The sequence below is a fragment of the Herpailurus yagouaroundi genome, unplaced genomic scaffold, assembly GCF_014898765.1.
Source record: "Herpailurus yagouaroundi ecotype Mexico unplaced genomic scaffold, PumYag 197, whole genome shotgun sequence".
In the NCBI taxonomy this organism is placed as follows: Eukaryota; Metazoa; Chordata; class Mammalia; order Carnivora; family Felidae; genus Herpailurus; species Herpailurus yagouaroundi.
The window spans coordinates 19,374,364-19,391,900 of record NW_024412428.1 but is presented as its reverse complement, the minus strand read 5'-3'; the positions used below and the strand labels follow the sequence as shown (position 1 = coordinate 19,391,900).

General features: G+C 41.1%; 1 protein-coding gene across 2 annotated transcripts in view; it reads left to right on the top strand.

Annotated features, from left to right (window-relative positions):
- Positions 1-17,537, top strand: part of WDFY2 (WD repeat and FYVE domain containing 2) — a 178,802-nt gene that overhangs the window by 1,737 nt on the left and 159,528 nt on the right. The window lies entirely within an intron of this gene.

The window sequence follows — 17,537 nt, the reverse complement described above, 5'->3', positions numbered from 1 at the left end:
TAATATGCCGAAATCAGGCTGATGGAGCTTATTTCCACAGGAATGCTGCCCGACTATAGTAATTATGCTATTTATCTGGAAGTATTGCTTCTATAATACCAACTAGCATTCTAAAAAATGTAACACTATAGAGGCATATGGCAAGGGGCTTTTCCTTAAAACGGTAGTTAGGTTAATTTTTTTTTTTTTTTTTAGATTTTCTTATGTTGAGGTAGAGAATTATTTTCTTGGTGACCAGTACAATTACAGTTGGAGGCAGGGGTAAAGCAACAGTATTGGTTACTGTCTTTATAGTCATTTCAGCACTTTGCATACAGTATGGTCTCAAAAATATTTGCCTGATAGATCTATTCATATGATAGGTTCCTCAATATAACTAGGATGAGTATATTAATGACACGTACTTGTCTACATCATACTCCATACAAAAGGTGTTCCATTCATTTCCTATGTGGATCTAATGGGAAAAATTGTAAACATACACCAAGGCGAGCAGTCTGCATTGAACAGAATAAATACATTCTGAAGTGGAGTACGTGGATTAAAAACCTTTTGACATTCACAAAGAAGTTTATGAGGGTTTAATTTTTGGATAGAGGCAAAATTCTATTAAGGAGATTGCTTCTGGACCTAGAAATTTTTTGTTGCAGAATTGTTTTTAAAGGAATATATTTGACATCACTTTCCAGTTTATGATGGCTATGGATGAAGAACTGCTCAACGTAATTGCTGTAGGAAATTCATGAATAAGTTTGTTGAATCAAGTAAAAGAAGGAAAAAAGTTGGTTAAACCTAAGTTCCTTTGATATTAGTTTTTTTTTTAATTTTTTTTTAACGTTTTTATTTATTTTTGAGACAGAGAGAGACAGAGCATGAGCAGGGGAGGGGAAGAGAGAGAGGGAGACACAGAATCCGAAGCAGGCTCCAGGCTCTGAGCTGTCAGCACAGAGCCCGACGCGGGGCTCGAACTCACAGACCGTGAGATCATGACCTGAGCCGAAGTCAGACTCTCAACCGACTGAGCCTCCCAGGCGCCGCTATTCCTTTGATATTAGTTTTTAAACTTTTTGCTTTGATTGATAGTTTGGCAGTGGAGGTAAGTTTTCAGTTTTTGATTTTGTTACTGTTTTTAAGAGTTCAAAGGGATCTTGGAGGTTATTTGCTCTAACAGCTTCATTTTATGGATGGGAAGATTTAGGCCAGAGAATTTACCTGCCCAACCTGGTGAGCAGGCCTAGTCCTCAGGCTTCTGCTTCCCATGTTAGTGTGTTATCTTGAAGGGAACAGGGTTAGTGGGATGCATTTCAAGGTATTTAGAGGAGCTAAAGTAGCATATATGAGAGAAACTGAAAGATTAATTTCATTTCAGGATAGGTCAAAAGAAATGTGATGTGTAGCTATATAGTAGTTTAATTTTTATGTTTTAGTTTATAGGGTAAATCATAGGAATTATTATTATAGGGTTACTGCTAAATAAATAAGGCCCACCCGTAAGTCCAGAATTATTCTTTCTTTTATTGTTTTTTAATTTTTTTTTTTTTAACATTTATTTATTTTTGAGACAGAGAGAGACAGAGCATGAACAGGGGAGGGGCAGAGAGAGAGGGAGACACAGAATCTGAAACAGGCTCCAGGCTCTGAGCTGTCAGCACAGAGCCTGACGCGGGGCTCGAACTCACAGACCGTGAGATCATGACCTGAGTCGAAGTCGGACGCTTAACCGACCGAGCCACCCAGGCGCCCCAGTCCAGAATTATTCTTTACGTGTGTTTTATTAATATTCAGATTGACAGACCTGTGTTTCTGTACTCATGGGTGACAATAACTTTGTTATTTAGAGCTCAGTTTTGATTATTGTTTTCATTAGAAGAGAATTGATCTGTATTCTTTCCAGAATCCACTGTCAGTGCCATTTGACATAATGCCGAAGTTATGAAGATAGAATATTGATTTTCATCAAAACCTACAAAGCCATTTCCTTTAGCTATTCTGCTTTAGCTAGAAACTAATAGTTTTCATTCCTGAACTGTAAGGTTAAACCACAAATAATGTCGTGTCCTGAATGGCAGTGTCCTGGAAATTTTTTGAAACCTGGTTTCCCTTTTTGACCTATGACTCCAGATAGCCCTTATCTAACCTTTGAAAGCACTTAACATTTTCTATTTTAAACAGTATCGTAGATACTTATGGTCCCTTCATCTTCTCCATTGTTTCCCTAAGGTGCTATGTGTGTCTTACTCGTTGTAGTATCTTTACGGCCTAGCAAATTGCCTGATCCATGGAAGGCCCCCAGACGTTTGCTGTGTGTCAGTGACTGATAACATTTTGATTGTTGTTCCTGAGACCATAGCGTCTTAAGTCTTGTTGGCACTTAGTTGATATTTATCGAATGACTTTTATGACAACCTATGAAAGCCCTGTGTGGACGAATGGAAAAGGATTGCACTGGATGGATGGTCTTTAGGATACCTTAAAACTCTGGAAGTCCACGTGTTGCTTCGTTCATTCCATCAACAAACATTTAAGTTTCTGTTGTGTTCCAAACACACGTGCAGACTCCGTTGGGTGAAATGGCAAGATCGTTTGCAGATACAATTCAGTGGGGGGTAAGTTTTAGAAGATAATAAAACAAAACCACAGACTCTAAGATTTAGTACTGAAAGGAGAATTTTCAGATGGGAAAGAGTGGCTGGACTCCACAGCCCTTATTGTCCCTGCATTTTACTTTCTTTTGGAGGATTCTTTCACTTGCATTCATTACCGTGTTCATGCTACTGCTGCTGTCAGTAGTGGGCTGATAGTATTCTAATCTTCAGGCCAAATCTGCAGGTTTTTTGATAAAAACCCTCACCCTCCGTTCATGTTAGCACAGTTAGAACAGTCTGGAACTTTCCTGGATACCAAGGAAGGAATATAAGAAATATATAAACAATCTGATTTTCAAGTTTAGATTTCTGGGGCCGTCATAACATAGGACCTGTTCTTGGAACTCACTGGCCGTTTCTGGGTCTATCTTTGCTTTGAGAATAGCCAGATTCTATCTCTGGGGGACTTAGCTACCTTTGGTACTTTGGGTTCCTCGTGAGTCAGCTGCTTTCTGAACTATCTTTTCTGAGTAGATGCCATTTTAACATTCCTTGCTTAGGAGCTTCCTACAAGGCATCTTAGCTCCATGTTGGTTAACACTCATGTAGCCTGCAGCTTACCAGGGGCTCCCTTGTCTGGTCACACAGCCTCTTCTTCAATGATGAAGGCCAGGAGAGACCTCTCTCCGGGTGGGACTCAGCCCCATCTAGACTTTTATGTTCGTATGTTTCTTTATATGCGTATTTTAACACAAGTCAACAATTTTGGCATTCATATAGAGAGTTTTAGTAACTCTAGGTAGTTGCTATTGGGCTGTTATAGGAAGCTGTTCTTTCCCTAGGAGTCTGTACCTTTGCGGTGGGTTAGGGACGGGGGAGGGGGGGTCCCGTTTTTTATCTCCGTATTAGGAAATGTGCCGAAGATAGGTACAGTGTCCTCCGTGTTTGCCACAGAATCTCCTCTGCTCGTGGTGGTTAGAAAAAAGGAGTGCTCCTGCGGATGGGTCTTGTAGGATGAGTAGGAGTTCATGTGAAAAAGTGAGGGTAGAGGAAAGAGCATTGTAGGTAGAGGGGGAAAAGAAAACTCCCATTCACTGAGAAGCACTGGAATGGACTGGTTAAGAGTGTAGATTCAGGAGCCAGTCAGCTTGAATTCAGAACTTAGCTCTGAGTGATTTGAGGAATCTGGAAAATTGGTTTCTCCAAAGGAGTCACTGTGAGTGGAACTTTCTAAAACCTCTGGGGGCAAGAATTTGAAATTATTTCCTGGATAAAAAGATCTGAGGATGTGGTGGTGGGGTGTTGGAGAGGACGCTCTGTGGGGAGGGGACACTGTAGGGGATGAGGGTAATGAGGGGACTGTGGGGGCAACTACCACGTGATATTCTAACTTTATTCAGGACTAATTTATGCAGCACAGTTAGCAGTGTTCTCTATAATCCTTAAGGGTAGACAGAACCCCCCCAATGGTGAAGGAGTCAGATTTTTAGGACATCTGGTCCCTAGTGCCTAGCATAATGCAGTGTGTGTTCATTGAAGGAATTAGAAATGACTGACGGATCACCAGTTTGGAATGAAATGAGCCTGAAGAGGTGGTGAGTTTCCGGAGCAAAGATACTTGAGTTGAGCTTGAGAGAAATTTAGTAGTTTGCTTTCAGCCAGAACAGTGTAGCAGGGGATGGGGATTGGGAGGGACTGGGACAAGAAATGGGTTGGATTTTGTTTTTTTTTTTTTAATCTCTAAGACTTTTTTTTTTTTCTTTTTTTAACTCTGAACTACTCGATTCTAAGTGGTCATGACTAGTTGACTGTTGAAAAGATATATTAAAATTTCATTTCATTTTATAAATCCTCATGCTGTTGGTTGATGTATCATTGGTTTTTACCATTCTGAAATCGCGCTGTCTCAGATTTCTGGTTGAAACCATTGTTTCACTAATACTTACAGCTTGGCTCAGTTCAGCTGAGCTCCTAGTAGAGTTTTATGTACCATGTACTTCATAACACTTGCATAAAAAAATAGCTTTGAAAATGCAAATCAAAGTTTTCCCCGCAGTGTAAGCATAGTTCTGAAGGTTGAGGAGTTCTTAAGAGTGAAGGTGTGAGGTCATTAAAGTCGACAAAATTAGAACCCATCTACACTAATTTTTGAGTGTGTCATGTCTCTATTTAATGGCATAAAATTAATAAACTTTCAACTCTGCACTTGAGACTCCTCACTTGGCAGTAATAATTGCTGGTTTCAAGGTCCCAAAATGGGAATTTGACCCATGTGATTGTTGAAAATCAGACCTTTATGCCGAATTCAGAGCATGAGGCAGTCTTTTTGCCAGCAGATCTGTCTGGAAACAGGCTGCCTCTGTGTCTTGAAAGGTCAGCATACAGATTGACTTTTTAAGAAAAGATCACTATTGGGAAGGCTTGTTTAAGGAGGCTTAGCTCTCCAGTGACCCCAGAGCTCCTGATGGTTCTGAATTTCCTACTTAATTTATGCAGTTCAACCCGATTTTGTCCAGGATCTCAAAGGTCTTAATGAGGGTACATTCATCTGGATATTGCAGGGCAGTGGAAAATTCTCACGCTCCTAAAATGAGGGATTCTTGGATTGTGAAATCCTGACCAACTAACTGTCTTATACGTCAAGTGTGACTAAACTTACTTTGAAAAAGAAAATCATAGGATGTTAGTAGCTGGAAGAGGCTAAAAAAGGAAATACTACTTTTACTTGCATAGCATCTTTCCCTGGCTCTGTTTTCACTTTGAATTTGGCTTTGAGAGGGAAACATTTTCTATTTGTTTTTGAGAATCACCTTGATGTCATGAAAAAGTTAACAGTTTTGGAGAAGTTAAAACACAGTGGCATTTAGAAATCAGTAAATGAATTGTGATTTAAGACTATTTCAAGTAGTGATCTGTTGATATCTATAGCAATAAACTAAATTATATACAGTATATACTTACCTGAAAAGAAAATGGCTATCAAGCCGAGGTTTTCTTCTTAACTATGGTTTCAGAATAGAAGGACTTCAAAAGCAGGAAATGCTTGTTTATTTTTATTTCTTTTTTTTTTTATATTTTATTTGTTTTTGAGAGAGAGACAGAGTACAAGTGGGGGAGGGGCAGAGAGAGAGAGAGAGAGAGAGAGAGAGAGAGGCAGAATTCGAATAAGGCTCCAGGCTGTGAGCTGTCAGCACAGAGCCTGATGTGGAGCTCGAACTCACAAACTGAGAGATCATGACCTGACCCGAAGTCGGACGCTTAACTGACGGAGCCACCCAGGGGCCCCTATTTTTATTTCAATAGGTCTTCCAAGGAGATGCCACAATTAACCTAAACAATTTCCTGACACAGAAAAAATAACTTTGCTTGTGCAACTCCATTACTTTTTTTTTTTTAAATTTTTTTTCAACGTTTTTTATTTATTTTTGGGACAGAGAGAGACAGAGCATGAATGGGGGAGGGGCAGAGAGAGAGGGAGACACAGAATCGGAAACAGGCTCCAGGCTCCGAGCCATCAGCCCAGAGCCGGACGCGGGGCTCGAACTCACGGACCGGGAGATCGTGACCTGGCTGAAGTCGGACGCTTAACCGAGTGCGCCACCCAGGCGCCCCATTTTTTTTTTTTTTTTTTTTGAAAGGACAGGGGATCGCCTCAGCCAAATGCTGCATTTAGTCATTAGTAAAAATTAAGTCAGAGGTATAAGAAACCAGCAAATAAGACCAGAAAAGAAAACAAAGTCGTCTGCTTGTCTCTTGGCAGGGTGTTCTGCTTTGTGCTCTCATGTGTCTTTAATTTAAGGATTCTTGGAAAAGAACTGGGACTGGGAGCCTGGTCTCAGCTGTACCCAGCATTGACCTTGGGCATTTCCCAGGACATTTCATCACTCCAACTCTGGCAAAGGAGCATCATTCCATCTGGCAAAGGAGCATGTAGGAGTTCCTAGCTCTGACACTGACTATGTGATGTGCCCATGTAGTGACTAGACAAGCATAAAGTGTCTGCAGCCACATCACCCTAAAACCTTGAGTGGAGGAAGGTGCACAGAGGGGGAAAATGTGGCATGAGACGTCTGTAAAACGGTGCTTTCTGGAGCCTTTGGAGGGCAGCGGTTGTTTATTCCTGGATGAAATATTAGTATTGGTGCCTGATACTTAAACTGGATTCACTACATTCCTACTTCTGGATGAATCTTTTAGTTTCAAATACTGAAGAGTTTAGCTCTGGGCAGTTTGCTGATCCCCATATCAGGGACTGAGTTGTCTAGAGTAATGCTTTTGAAACTTTTTTGGCCACATGTCATAGTAAGAAAAACATTTAGCATTGTTATCCAAGACTCTAAATACACATACACACATGTCACCGAAACAACAGTATAAAATGGCATCCTTTTTAAAAAAATTTTTTTATTGTTTATTTATTTTTGAGAGAGAGAGCACAAGCCAGTAGGGGAGAGAGAGGGAGACACAGAATCAGAAGCAGGCTCTAGGCTCTGAGCTGTCATCACAGAGCCCGATGCGGGGCTCGAACTCATGAGCTGAGCTTTGAGATCATGACCTGAACTGAAGTCGGAGGCTTAACCAACTGAGCCACCCAGCTGCCCCTCTTTGCTTCTTTTAATACTAGTTCTACACTTTCAATTATTGTAGCGAATGAGTTGTTCTTGATGGCCAATAGCCTGAGTCTCTCTGGCCAGGTCAGTGAATTAATAGGACAGGCATCTTTTTTTGGCTTCAGATGATTGGCTCTTTCCCACACTTTAGGATTTCAGAGTTTCAGTTTCCACATCTGTAAATTGGCTCCTTCTGGAATTGTTGGGAGGTGTACATGAGCTGACATTCCCACAGCACTTGGTGTTGTACTGGGAGCATAGATGGTGCTGAGTAAAAGGAAGTTGTATTTTTTATGATTCCACCGTGCCTCTAGTAGGGAAGCTTTTCCTGCTGCTATGGTTCCATTAAGGCTTGCCTACTTTAAGAGTCACCTTGGAGACACAAAGGCAGGGCTATTGAATTTTTCTTTGTGTACTTTCATATATTCAGAGACCTCGTCTTTCTTTTCTAGATGTAGAAGGGTAACGTTACTCTCATTTTTTTACTGCCACTGCCCAAACTTGCCCCCTCGAAAATCAGTGATCAGGAGATCTATGTGGCTGCTGGCTGCTGTGCTCCTCCACAGGCTTCTTCCTTTTTCCATTTGTCATCTTGTCCTGAAACAGTGTGTCCATTGTCTCCATTGGTCTCCTGGAGGGCAAGGGCTGTGTCTTCCACATAGTGCATGGGGAATATTTGGAAGTAGGGATGTAATGCTAACTGAGCTGCCTTCAACTGAAAGCCTGGGCCTTATAAGCCCGCAGCCAGTGGGTTGAGTTCACCCTCAGGCAGATGTTGACCTGGTGCAATGTTTCTGGAAGTTTGAATCAGTAGCCAAGTTTTATAAATCTGGATTCCACATAAAATTCCAGATTGCTGGCTTCTCTTGACAAATGGGAAGATGTAGCTGTGCCAAGCCTCGAATTCTCCTCTTACGGGTCCCTTGCTCTCCCCACTTCTGGTTAGGGTCAGCCGGGCAAGGCCACGAGAGGGATGCCCACGCTGCCCACTGATGGGGAGACGGCACACGAGACGCAGCTTTGCTGTCTTCCTCTAAATCTGTAAGGTGACACTTGCCCTCTTGTGGAGTCAGTCGTTTGAGCTTTTGGGGTATTCAGAAGAAGAGGTAGAAGAAATGGAAAGATACCCAGAAAGCCCATATTTCTAGAAAGTTAGGTGGGGGTAGAGGGAGGATGCACATACGTTAAACATGAAGACGCCCTTTTGAAGGGATCCTGATGTTATACACAGCAAATATATAAAATAAAGCAGGTATTGGTGAATCAGGCGTGGCATTTATCCCTCCCTATCCCCTTTCTGGAGGCTTCCTAACAGTGTTGGTGCTTGGGGCTCAAGTCCGGACAAGCTGGGTTGGACTCTCAGTTCTGCCACCTACTGGTTGTGTGATGATCCTTGGCAGCTGTAAAATGGGAATTAAAAGAACACCTACCCTGTGGGATACTTCTGAGGGTTCAGTGGTGTGGTGTTCTAAAGTGCCCCATCTAGCCATTCCTCAAGAATGTTAAGGTTTGCCTTCCTTCCTCCAGGCTGCTTTTCTAATCCTTCAGTAACTGTCTTGTGCCTCTAACTCTTCCTCGTCCCTTCTTTGTCTTTGAATCAATCCTTCTTTCCCTTTAGTGTTCATTCCATTCTTTCCTTATATGCCCGTGCTTCTGCAAAGAGGGCTCAAGCATCATGACACTAGTTCGGGAACCCTCTTTGATCCTCTTCTGAAATTGATGTTTTTGGGGCGCCTGGGTGGCGCAGTCGGTTGAGCATCCGACTTCAGCCAGGTCACGATCTCGCAGTACGTGAGTTCGAGCCCCGCGTCAGGCTCTGGGCTGATGGCTCAGAGCCTGGAGCCTGTTTCCGATTCTGTGTCTTCCTCTCTCTCTGCCCCTCCCCCGTTCATGCTCTGTCTCTGTCCCAAAAATAAAAACAAAAAAAACAAAAAAAACGTTGAAATTGATGTTTTCATAGTTTTGCATACCGTATGTGAAAATACTTCATATACTGTCAGGTCCTATACAAATGTGAAGGACTGTGGCCGTAAATACAAAACATGAATGTATATTTTTGAGTTTAAATACATTTAAATTCTAATGTAAAAAACCAGTAAAATTACATTATTGCTTTTTATTTTGCAGATCTGGATTAATATTTTTCTGGAGTCAGTTACCCTCAGTAGAAAAAAGCTTCCCATGCTGTTAGGATTATAGTAACCTGTTTTAGTGCTCACTGGCATGTCTGGCCTTTGGGAAATACCAGCTGGTTGATATTTTAGAGGTTGATCTAGTTTGCGGGAGAAGGGATGTTGGAAATGGCTAACTTATTATATTCTGATTTTTGAATCTATATCTATATTTAAAATTTTTTTGAATGTTTATTCTTGAGAGAGAGACAGACAGAGCATGAGTGGGAGAGGGGCAGAGAGAGAGGGAGACAGAATCTGAAGCAGGCTCCAGGCTCCGAGCTTTCAGCACAGAGCCCGACGTGGGGCTCAAACCCATGAACCATGAGATCATGACCTGATCTGAAGTTGGACACTTAACCAACTGAGCCACCCAGGTACCACTTGAATTTATATTTGAATGGCTTCATAAGTTCTCTTTATATTCCAAAGCTTAGATGGTTAAGCAGTTTTGAAGAATGAATACTTTTTCTCCATAAGGTAAAATTAAATTAGAGGGGTTAGTTATGTTTAATCAGAATGGTTAGCTGAATTAGCATGCTGGTTGGGTGGATTAAATTGGTTTAGAATTTGGTTACAGTTCGTATCAGATGTGCACAACGTAGATCTTTGAGCTTTATCTGAACAGAGTAGGAAAAAAGCTGAGAAAAGAGAGTTCACTCAGTCTGAAAAGGTTCAGAGTAGTATAAGGGAGAGGAAGAGGCCCAGGCAAGGAGTCTCCAGAGGGATGTGTGAGTTGTCTATCAGTATATATATAATGTCTGTGGGTTGCCCTGTTTCTCTGGGTATGATCTTTTCCCCACCCCTCTGGTTTTACTTTTTGTTAGTTTTCGTTTCAAAAGTGTACTACCTTGCTCTCTTTTTTTTTTTTTTTTCCCATTCCCCTGCCCCTCACACATGCCTGGCCTCCCCCATTATGAACATCACTCACCAGAATGTTACATTTTTACCAAGGATGAACTTATACCAACACATCATTATCATCCAAAGTCCATAGTTTACCTAGGATTCCCTATTGGTGTTATGTACTCTCTGGACAGATGTATAATGACATATCTGTCATTATAATACCAAATACCGTCTTTTTACTGACCTAAAAATACTCTATGCTCTGCCTGTTCGTCCTGTCTACCCCTTGCCCCCAATCACTGATCTTTGTATTGTCTCCATAGTTTTGCTTTTTCCAGATTGACTTCTTTCACTTAGTAATAATGCATTTTAGTTTTCTTTTCATGTCTTCCTGGCTCATTCCTTTTTAGCACCATTGTCTGGATATACCAGTTTATCCATTCACCCACTAAAGGACATTTTGGTTACCTCCAGGCTTTGGTAGTTATCAGTAAAGCTTCTGTAAACATCCGTGTGCTGGTTTTTGTGGATAAATACCAAGCAGCACAGTGGGTGTTGTGGCACATGCACGTTTGGTTTTATGAGAAACTGCCAGACTGGCTTCCCAAGTGTCTGTACCATTTTGCATTTTCACTAGCAGTGAATGAGAATACCCTTACCAGCATGTGGTGGTGTTAGTGGTCTGGATTTTGGCCATTGTGGTAGGCATGTAGTGATATCTCATTGTTACTTTCATGAGCGTTTCTCTGATGACGGGACGTGAAGTGTATTTTCATATGCTTATTTGCCATCTGTAGATACTTGTTGGTGAGGTGTCTGTTAAGGTCTTTTGCCCATTGTTTAAATTGAATTGTTTGTTTTCTTACTGTTGAGTTTTAAGAGTTCTTTGTATATTTTGGATAAATAGTCCTTTATTGATGTGTCTTTTGTAAATATTTTCTCCTGGTCTGTGGCTTGTCTTCTAATTCTCTTGATGTTGTCTTTCACTGAGTGGAAGTTTTAGGTTTAAAGAAGTAAATCTTCTCAATTATTCCTATCATGGATTGTGTGTTTGGTGTTGTACCTAAAAAGGTGATCACTATACCAAAAGTCATCTAGATTTTCTCTTATGTCATCTTCTGGGAGTGTACTGTAAGTTCCTGACATTTTGATTGTGGAAGCATTCAGTTCAAAAGACAGTCATTTTGAGTAAACGTGTTGCCACTTGTATGATGCAGCTACTAGTAAAACAACCAGGTAAGGAACTAGGCCATTCCCACGCATGAAGGTCCTTCTTTCAAAAAGCCCCGGGTAACCTGGGTAAGTGACCGCTTGAGTGACCCCACTTCTCGCTTTCAGTGCCCTAATTCTTGGTCTCATGGTTTTTTTGTTTTGTTTTTTTTTGAGAGAGAGAGAGAGAGAGAGAGAGAGAGAGTGTATGAGCGTGAGTGGGGGAGAGGCAGAGAGAGGGGGAGACAGAGGGTTGGAAGTGGGAAGCAGGGAGCCCGATGTGGAGCTCGAACTCATGAACTGTGAGATCGTGACCTGAGCTGAAGTCGGCTGCTCAACAGCCTGAGCCACTCACGTGCCCCTTGCTCTCATGTTTTAACTTAGCCGGTAAAGAATGAACCCATGAAGCCCTAGATATCACTCTTGGACAAAGGCAGAGCCTGGGTCCGCTCTTTCTCTCTCTTTCTCTACCTGTGACCTCACTGTGGCCCTCTGGAATGCCGTGTACCCTCCAGAATTTATGAGTAATAAATCTTTTTCCTCAAAGTTCCGTAATGGTTTATCGCAGAAATGTAGTTTCTAATTGTAATAAGAACTCAAGAGCTGGCCCGCAGGCCATGAGTAGGTGCCCTATTGGGGGAAGTGTCTGTGGAGCTCACCATGAGTGAAACGTACGCTGCAGGCCTTCTTAACGGAGGCTCGGGACTGTCAGAACAGAGTTTTCTAGTTTTGCATTTTACATTTGGGTCTGTGATCCATTTCGAGCTAACTTTTGTGAATCTACTCTCTAGATTCATTCTTTTGCATGTATGTGGATGCCAGTCTTCTGAGCACCATTGTTGAAGAGGCTATCTTTGCTCCCTTATATTGCCTTTGCTTCTTTGTCAAAGATCAGTTGATGGTATTTGTGGGGTGTCTGTGTCTGGGTTCTGTATTCTGTTACATTGATCAATTTATCTGTTCTTTTACCCATACCACACCACTTTGATTACTGTAGCTTTATAGTAAGTCCTGAAGTCTGATAGCATCAATCCTCTAACTTGGTTCTTGTCTTCCAGTATTGTGTTCACTACCCTGGGCCCTTTGCCTCTCCATCTAAACTTTAGAATCGGTTTGTCAATATCCATAAAATAACTTACTGGGATTTGGATTGCATTGAAAATATATATCAAGTTGGGAATATTGATACTGTTGAGTCTTCCTATCCATGAATGTGGGATGTCACCTCATTTATTTAGTTATTCTTTGATTTCATTCATCAGAATTTGGTAGTTTTCCTCATATAGTTCTTGAATATATTTTGCTAGATTTATACCTAAGTATTTCATTTTTGACAGTACTAGTGTAAATGGTACTGTGTTTTTAATTTCAGGTTCCACTTGTTCATTTCTGGTATATAATAAAGCATTTGACTGTTGTATAATAACCTTGTGTCCTGCTGCCTTGCTATACTACTTACTCTACTCTTTAATAATTTAAAATTCTTAAATGAATCTTTAAGAGGTGCATACATCTGGAGGGATAGATCAGTATCAGTACTGAACTCAGAAGGTCTGTACATGCTCTTTAAGTTGTTGATTTGTTGATAAGTGAACAAAAAATTAGTTTCTTGAGATTACTTTGAGTAGCTTCCAATGATCCATTGGAACTAGGATGGTCCTTTTGTGTCTTTGACTATAACTGACATTTTTATGTTTTGAAATAGGGGTGTGTTTATGCCTTACCACTAAGTAATTATTGGGAAATTCCATTCTTGAGCCTGAAGGACTGAACTTGAGCTTGAAAACTTGAAGCATTGGACAGTTTTTACATAGCACAAATATTAAGTTTGTCCTTTCGAATATGCTGTCGTAGTCAGGATTTTCAGGGCCCAGCATTGCTTATTTCTACTTTTACAAAACTTTTACTTACAAAACTTGATCTCTTTTCTGCTTTTCTTGCCTACTAGTCCATGCCCATATTATGTGGAAAAGTGAGGCTAAAGCTGGTGATGAATCCTGGATGGATTTGCAGAGAGATTGGGATCAAAATGGCATTTAGTTATTTGAAATGTAATTTAGCTAGGAGATTGCCACAATTTGAGAATTTAATAATCATCGTAGAAACAAGGTTTTAAGGTTAAAAAAGAAAAGGTTGCTTATTTGGTAGTTCATTTCCTGTGGGTACTAATTAATCCATACCATAACTGAAGTTCTGAATATTTGAACGAAAAATAGCAGGTAAAAATAGCTAGATGCCAGCAGTTACATTTAAAAAACAATTAAACTTGTTTTTAAGGTGATAGTACACGCAGTTGTGAAATTCAGAAGGCTAGCCTGAGAAAAATGAAACTCCTTCCCACTTGTGGGTCTTATGATTTTGTGAAAGGAAAGCTGATAGGATTTGCACATGCTCTCTCTGACACGTGCCCTGATATGGATCTCTTTGGGCATTTCTGCTTTCGCAGCTGTGAACTTCACTCGTAGAACTACTCTGGCGATTAGCAGTGTTTGCATGTGGCTTCCCCTCCTCCTCCGCCTGATCTGATAGCTGTATTCCCTCAGCACACTCTTTGTGTATTTGTTAAAACACCTCCTAACATGCATTAAAATTATTTATCTATTTATCTTCTGCTCTGGGATCCTCAGCACCGTGTTGTTTTTCAAGGCCTCTGCTCAGAACTTAGAACACAGTAGGCAGAATTGGAGCAGTAGACGTTTCCGTTGTGTGTCGGTTCACGGTGAGGGAGGGAACCACTCTGGAAACCAGTCGTCTTCTGGTGATAGATAATGGTACAGTCTCTTTGGTTGCTTTGGTAATGTGAACAGAAACCAGCTCTGGAGTTTCCTGGCAGAAGGCTCAAGTATCTTGCAGAATCTGAGGACAGGGAGGCATTTGGACTCCAGGAATAGAACTAAAGACTGGAGCTTATGGAGAACCAGGAAGTCTTTTCTCCCTGTTGCTCCTGAGTTTCTCATTGTCTGCTCCATTCTTCTCTCTCGCTTACACTGGCTGTCTCTATTTCTTACTTAGTCACATGGCAGAATATGGCTGCCATCTGCTCCCGCAGCATACACGTTCTAGTGTAGGTAAGCAAGGAGAGAGGGATTGAGGTCAGGCCGCCAGTTCCGGTTCCAGTGTTCCTTGGGGAGGGACTTACTGGTACAGCCATGGTAGACTGTTCCCTTTGGGACTGTGACCACACGTGGGCTCCTGTTGCAGGTTATGGCCATCACTGCTTCAGCCTGTGGAGTGGGGAGGGGAAAGGGCAAGCGTCAGATAAGAGATGGAAAGCACGCAATCCAGCAAGTGCCCGCTGCTGGAGCAGTGTGGGCGTAAGGTGAGATCATGCCCTTGTAGCTTGGTGTGGTGTTGGTAGTTGCTCTAGTAGCAGCAGAATAAGGAACACCGACGTGCTTTTCTCATGATCTTCATTGCCTGACTTTCTTTGAAATCTGCTCATATAGCACCTGGCACCGTTTTCTCCTCATTGCTTCCTTTGCTGATTCGACATGTTGACTGCTATTTTCTTGTAGTGGATGTAAGGTGGAGAATGGGTAGGTACTCACTATGAATGTTTGCTGAGCAAAAGCCATTATTATAGTGACAAATTTTAGCGCCAGCGAGCAGACCCCATATGGTAACCATATTTTCTGAACGCCAAATCGAAACACATGCTAAAGGAAAGTTTTTTTTCCCCCCTGATAGATGAACTTACATACATATTTCATTATATTTTTAACAAACTGAAATTTGAAAAATGACATTAAGCACATATGGGCACAGTATGTATTCCATTTCAGGGAGAAGGCTGGAAAGCCTCAAGAATATTAATAGTAGTTAGTAATAGCTGACATTCATTGAGTCCGTGCCATGTGCCAGGCACTGTGTTAAGCCCTGTATGTGCCTTTTCTTGTTTAGTCCTCAAGGTGATTTTATGAAGCTGGTATTTTACTCTCATTTGAGAGAGGAGGGAACAGATGCTGCCAGGAAGAGGCAGGGTGAGGATGTGCCCTTGCATCGTGGAACTCTCCAACCCTTCCTTTTAGCCTCAATGTGCTACGGCACCTCTCAGAGGCCTCAGTAGGGAGGTAGAGGGACCAGCCTCCATGGAGATCACAAAAGGCTGAATTTGGTTTTTCAGAGGAAAAGCTAGCAAATCAACTAACTAGTCAACACATGATAGCACAAATTAAGAAGAAAAGAGGGTAGATGTCCTTTTACATCCTTACGATGCCCTTCTTTACCGCTGAGTGTTGGTATTCCAAAATATGCCAAAATTGTAGGTGTGAAAGAAATCACCCAATTAAAAAATGGACGAAGGACCTGAAGAGACGTTATTCCAAGGAAGATATGTGAATGGCTCACAGGTGCATGAAAAGTTGCCCAGCATCACTAATCATCAGGGAAATGCAGATCAAAAATATAATACCATATGCCTGTTAGAATGGCCATCATCAAAAAGACAAAAGATAATGAATGCTTGGCAAGAATAAGGAGAAAATGAAACCCTTGTGCTCCGTTGGTAGAATTGTAAATTGGTGCAGCCACTGTGGAAAACAGGATGGAGGTTTCCTCAAAAAACTAAAAATTGTACTACCATATAATTTAGCAATTCCACTTCCAGGAACATATCCAAAGCAAACAAAAATACTATGTTGGAAAGGTACCTGCACCCCCATATTCATCACAGCATTATTTCCAATAGCCAAGTTACAGAAACAACCTAAGTGTTCACCAATGGATGAATAGATAAAGAAGGTGTTTGTATACAGTAGAATATTACTAAGCCATGAAAAAGGACATCTGCCGTTTGTGACAACACGGATGGATTTTGATGGCATCGTGCTAAGTGAGTAAGTCAGAGAAAGAAAATACTGTATGGTATCACTTACATGTAGAATCCAGAAAAAAAAAAAATTGAACTCATAGAAAAAGGGATCAGGTTTCTGGTTATCAGAGGCACGGGGTAGGGAGAGGGGAAATTGGAGGAAGGTGGTCAAAAGGTCTAAACTTGCAGTTATAAGACAAATAAGTCCTAGGGATATAATGCACAGCACGATGACTGTAATTGACTGGTTACAGTGACTGGTATATGTGAAAGTTGTTAAAAGAGGAAATCCTAAGAGTTCTCATCACAAGGAAAAAAAAACTTTTTTTTTTTTTTTTGTATCTATGTAAGATGTTGGATGTTAACTAAACTTACTTTGATAATTTTTTCAAAAAAAAAAAAAAAAAAAAAGACTTGTTGACCCCAAACAAACAACATTATAGATACAACTTTGACTTCTGTCAAAGGGCTACACATTTATTGATGGACAGCAGGGTCTGTGAATGAGGAAGGCCTTTTAGGCTGCATGGGGCCTTTATCAGTTAGGCCTAACCCAGTACAGGCTTATTTTTCTCATATAACAAAACATCCGGAGATAGGTGGTCCTTATGCCTTCTTGCTCTGCCATCTCCAGTATGTGGCTTTCTTCCCTATAGTGGCCTCATGGCTCAAGATGGCTCTTTGGCTTTCAGCTTGGCATCTGCTCATAACTCTATCACAAGACCACTTAACTGCAAGGGAGGATAGGGTGTTTGTTTTCAATACTTTAACAAAATTGGATATGGGGAGATGATTGCTCATAGGAGGCCCTTGGCTAGGGGAGCTATCCTATACTGCTTTGACTAATGTTGGCTTTAAGCTTGGGAATAGCTTGGTCTCCAGATAGGTTCCATTTGAATTTTGTAGCCTGCAAAGCTGATTTGAACTCTTCCCCTCCCCCCAACTCTGTCCTTCCTGCTAATATTACAGGACTGCCTTTGCCTCTTGGGATAGATTCCCAGATTGGCCTGAATGCTGTAATCTAAATCTTTATATGTGGGGACCTGTGTGTGTGTGTGTATGTGTTTCTCTTTTTCTTTCTTTCTTTCTTTCTTTCTTTCTTTCTTTCTTTCTTTCTTTCTTTCTTTCTTTCCTACCTTCCTTCCTTCCTTCCTTCCTTCCTTCCTTCCTTCCTTCCTTCCTTCCTTCCTTCTTTCTTTCTTTCTTTCTTTCTTTCTTTCTTTCTTTCTTTCTTTCTTTCTTCTCTTTCTTTTTAAAAGATCTTTTATTTGTAAGTAATCTCTATCCAACATGAGGCTTGAAC